This window comes from Bos javanicus, chromosome 15 (genome assembly GCF_032452875.1).
Source record: "Bos javanicus breed banteng chromosome 15, ARS-OSU_banteng_1.0, whole genome shotgun sequence".
Classification (NCBI taxonomy): Eukaryota; Metazoa; Chordata; class Mammalia; order Artiodactyla; family Bovidae; genus Bos; species Bos javanicus.
In genome coordinates this window covers 19,993,465-19,998,426 of record NC_083882.1, presented here as the reverse complement: position 1 = coordinate 19,998,426, position 4,962 = coordinate 19,993,465, and the positions used below count along the sequence as shown (strand labels likewise).

The 4,962-nt window shown below is 41.1% G+C and overlaps 1 pseudogene; it reads right to left on the bottom strand.

Annotated features, from left to right (window-relative positions):
• Positions 1-1,764: 1,764 nt before the first annotated feature.
• Positions 1,765-3,572, bottom strand: LOC133261701 (palmitoyl-protein thioesterase 1-like; annotated as a pseudogene).
• Between the last annotated feature and the right edge of the window lie 1,390 nt (positions 3,573-4,962).

The window sequence follows — 4,962 nt, the reverse complement described above, 5'->3', positions numbered from 1 at the left end:
TGTAGCAGGTTGCTGCTAGTCTCATGAAGGTTACTGATAGTTATGAGACGTTGACATTACTATGAAGGATTTCAGTGCTTCTCTAGATATGAGGACATGCAAGAATTGGGCTCATAAAATCTTCTCCTGAATATATCTAACTATCTGAAGAACTGTTCTGCCAGTTTTTTTCCCAGAGCACAGAGTGCCTCATTCCTGATATCCATTCTGAACTTCTTTCATTGGGTGTTGAAGGTCAATAGCTACAGCAGCTCAGGATTTAATCCTTGTAGAAGTAGATGACAAGTGTCATTTGTAATTGGCAAAACAAATGCTTATACCTTAGGATTTCCATAATATTGATAAAAACAATAGGGAAAACAGAACATCAGTTATAATAGAGATTTAAAAAATAGGAAGACATTTTTTAGTGTTGCTTAGCATGAATACTCAAGAGAGTGTCTTAATTATTTCTAATAATTAAATAGGGTTTCTAAATTATTTCCCCTGGACCATTAAGAAAGATATAAATCATTAAACATGATTAATGAATCCACAAGATTCTTCAAGAAGAGCAACAACCTTGTTGACAGACATTTGTTTTAAGTAAAAGGAAGTGTCTGCAATTATAAATCTAAAATTAAAATGCCACCAGTAGCATTAATAAACATCAATCCCGTCTTTCATTTTCACTTATGCTAGTACTTATTTATTCATTAACTTATGAAGATCCTAGGAAAATTAATGTAGGTGTCTAAATGAGAAGCTCTGGAAAGTCTCATGGAACCTCTTCCAGGAAAGACAGTGTCTTCCCAACTTTTGCTGTGCTGACTGAAATGGAGTGGAACAGACATACTTGCTTTTTTATCCCTGGTGTGAACTGTGGGTTTAACCATTCTTGGGTTTTCTAGAGTGGACAGAGGGTGGGATATATCAGGGTGTTTTTTCACAACACATTAAAATCACTGACAATCATCCAAATTTTAATCAGAAAACTACTTAATTCAATGGGAGGAAAAAAATGGCCTCTTTGTGTATAGGTTAATGTTTTTGTGTAATGATTTGTTTTTATATGAATCAGACAGCCCGGGGACAATACCGTAAGCCTAAGAATTCCTGAAATGTAGGTATTGCATATATGATAATGTTTGCATTCTTGCATCTAGAGGGCTAGGCAACTTAAATATTTTTTTTTTTAAGAAACTACTCTTTATTTTAGACAACTTCATAAAATTGTTTTCAACCGTCCGCACTTTTTGCCTTTCATCTCCACTTCTTGTTTTTCATTTCCTTGTTTCAGTTGAAAAGTCTTGAAAGAGGTGAAGGAAAACCAGAAGGTAAACTTTGTAGCACTTAATAAAGTGCTTCCCTCAAATGCAGCTAATCATTTCCGCAGACGGGGCATTCTGCAGAGCAGTCTTCCAAAAGTGGTGCTGGGATTTCATGGGGTAAAGGAGTCAGGGGCTAAGATGTTGTCTTTAGCAGAAATTCTCAAAAGAGTCCTTAATATTCTAAGGTGGGTTGATCTCCAAGAGAAAAGGATTATGGAATGTTCCCTAAGCTTTCTTGAGCAATCTTTTTTTTTTGTTTGTTTTGTTTTTTTCACAGAACACATCAGAAGCAGTTTGGAGTGTGCTGGTAATACACATTTTTGAGATGGAAGTTAGAAAGCCTGATCTGTTCACATTTTTTCCCTCCAATTCTTTGTTAGTGCCAGCAATAGAGTAACTCTGGAATCCAGACCACCAGTCATACTCAGAAGGGACAGGTTTATCAAGGGTGGAATGGAAAGAACCAGCGACCTCCTCCTTTTTAAATTTTTACATTTTTCTTTAAACCTCCCTACCGTCCCCATCTAAGTTAAACAATATGTATACTTCTTGCCTTAAGCAATACAGTTGGGTGCTATTTCCCTCTTTTTGTGACAGAGCAACTAATTCATCACTACCTAAGGAGACAGTGCTACCAAGGCAAGATCGTGGGCTGCCGGAATTTGTAAAATAATACCCACGACACACACAAAGCAACATACTCAGAGGAGGGCAGCCGTAAAGAAATTACATGGATGCATTAGCCAAGCCATACTTTTCCGAGCACTGGTCAAATCACCAGAACAGTTAAGAAAGCAGTTTATGTGAATACCTCAGGCCTGGGTACTGGCCCCTTGGCTTGAGATGTGGCTAGATTTTCCTGAGAAAGTCACTCATCTTAAACTGACTCATTGGTTTAGTTTGTTCAGTCTCATCCAGGCCTGGGCAAAGCTCTGGCACTGACCTGCAGCAAACTCCTGATTCCTAAAAGAGTCTGACCATATCAAAGGTTGTAAAACAAGCTCCATGTCTATTAGCTAATTAAACTGCATTCAGCACCATCTGCTGATAGGATGAGGCAAAGGATAAGATTCGTATCTTGGATCTTTCCAAGCAGGGCATGTTCGATGATGACTAGAGAAAAGGATTAGTTGCTAGCTGGATCTGAGCTCAGGCTTGGGCATAGAGGGAACTGGTTTGGAAGTGGGAGGGGTTCCCTGAGCTCTGGTTCAGACTACAAGGGTTTCACTCAAGGAAGGGTATGATGTGGGCATAAAACCATTCTTCAGACAGTTGAAGATGGTCACTTTCAAGAGCCAAGAACACCAGCTGTCCAGCCTTGTCCATTGCCTTTAGCCCCAGGTGGTCCTGTGTTTATAGGGTGCTCTCCTGTAAGGGAATGGTCTCCTTGGTTTGGCCACTTCTGTAAAATCCAAACCACTCCGAATCCACAGGGTCCACAATGAAATCATTGAGGAATTTCACCATCACAAACTTCTTGAGGGCCATCAGGTTTTTCTTGTAGGACTCATTGACACCTCTCTCTTGATTAATATCTGCCAGGAAGATCTGTGATTGCGGTATATGTCCTCCCTGATGGGGTCGTGCCAGTATTCTGCTTGCACCTGTATACAGGCGTTCCTATATAGCTTTGTTGTAAGCCCCAGCGTTCAGTGTTTTTCTGATGAAGTCACAGATGTGTGAGCTTTCTCCTGGGCACTGAGGGAGTCCAAAAACACCTTGATGTTGTTCCCCAACTGAGATGAGATTGACCATGGGAGGTGATGGGCATCTCTGAGCCACTGCCCGCAGAAATTGGCCTCCCTGGGAGACTCCCATAGCGTTGTAGCCTTGCTGCAATTTAGGATCCTTAGCAAGAATCTGACACACTGTTGTTACTTGGGAGTCGACATTCAAAAAGAAGCTGTTCTCCACATCCTCTTTGATGCTTTAGCATCATTCCTTCCAAAGTAATCCCAGGGCTGATCTCCTTCAGAATGGACTGGTTGGATCTCCTTGCAGTCCAAGGGACTCTCAAGAGTCTTCCCAATCTCTAAAGATAAGATGTGAATTCCAGGTATTTTCTTCTCAACCATTTTTTTAATAGCACCCATACTTAAGGGATTACAACAGCTGTCTCCCATCCCATGCCAGATCACCAGTGGCAGGGGAGCCGGGTGGTCAAGATGCCCCAGCGCCAGGGAAGTGCAGGAACCCAGCAGGAAAGCAAGAGCCAAGAGCCACAAGCAGCTGGACGATGCCATCCTCAACTTAAATATTTTTGAATGAATGAAAAGCACAGAGGTCAATAGTTGCAGCATGCAGGATCTTTAGTTGTGGCATGTGAACTTAGTTTTGACATGTGGCATCTACTTCCCTGACCAGGGGTTGAACACAGGTGCCCTACATTGGGAGCAGAGTCTTAGCCACTGGACCACCAGGGAAGTCCAAGACAATCTTAATGATTGCACTAACTTTGTAATTAAGGTTTATGTTCTTACCAATTTGTCTCTGAGGCAGCTTCAGAATCTAACCTGAATTCAAATTAGCCTCAGGGTCAGCTCTGGCCTGATGTTGGGTGTGTGCTGGTTTCTTCCAGATCATTTGACCAAAGATTAAATAGGACCTTCTGCTTTTTTTTTTTTTGCAATGTGAGATCTTTTATTTGATCATAGGTTGAAAACAAAAAAGCTGAAAAGGCATTATTTGAATAATAGGGAAATCTTATATGGTCTATATATGACATTATTAAATTTATTAAATTGCTGTTAATTTTCTTAAGTGAGTAATGATACTTTGATTTTTTTTTAAATTTTATTTTATTTTTAAACTTTACATAATTGTATTAGTTTTGCCAAATATCAAAATGAATCCGCCACAGGTATACATGTGTTCCCCATCCTGAACCCTCCTCCCTCCTCCCTCGCCATACCATCCCTCTGGGTCGTCCCAGTGCACTAGCCCCAAGCATCCAGTATCGTGCATCGAACCTGGACTGGCAACTCGTTTCATACATGATATTTTACATGTTTCAATGCCATTCTCCCAAATCTTCCCACCCTCTCCCTCTCCCACAGAGTCCATAAGACTGTTCTATACATCAGTGTCTCTTTTGCCATTAAAAAGAATACATTTGAATCAGTTCTAATGAGGTGGATGAAACTGGAGCCTATTATACAGAGTGAAGTAAGCCAGAAAGAAAAACACCAATACAGTATACTAACGTATATATATGGAATTTAGAAAGATGGTAACAATAACCCTGTGTACGAGACAGTACATAGGACCTTCTTGGAATAACTTCTGTCTTCTCTCAATTCCAGTGATAAACTTGAACAAAGGCAGTGGAAATAAAGCATGGGGGGCAAGTTATGATCTTTTCAGAGGAATATTCTGGGAAAGGTTAGAATTTCTTTATGGGCTGGAGGTTGAGTAGGGAAGACCAGCAACTGAGCACTTCAGTTCAGCTCAGTTCAGTCGCTCAGTCGTGTCCGACTCTTTGCCACCCCATGAATCCCAGCACGCCAGGAACTCTCGGAGTTCACTCAGACTCAGGTCCATCGAGTCAGTGATGCCATCCAGCCATCTTATCCTCTGTCGTCCCCTTCTCCTCCTGCCCCCAATCCCTCCCAGCATCAGAGTCTTTTCCAATGAGTCAACTCTTCACATGAGG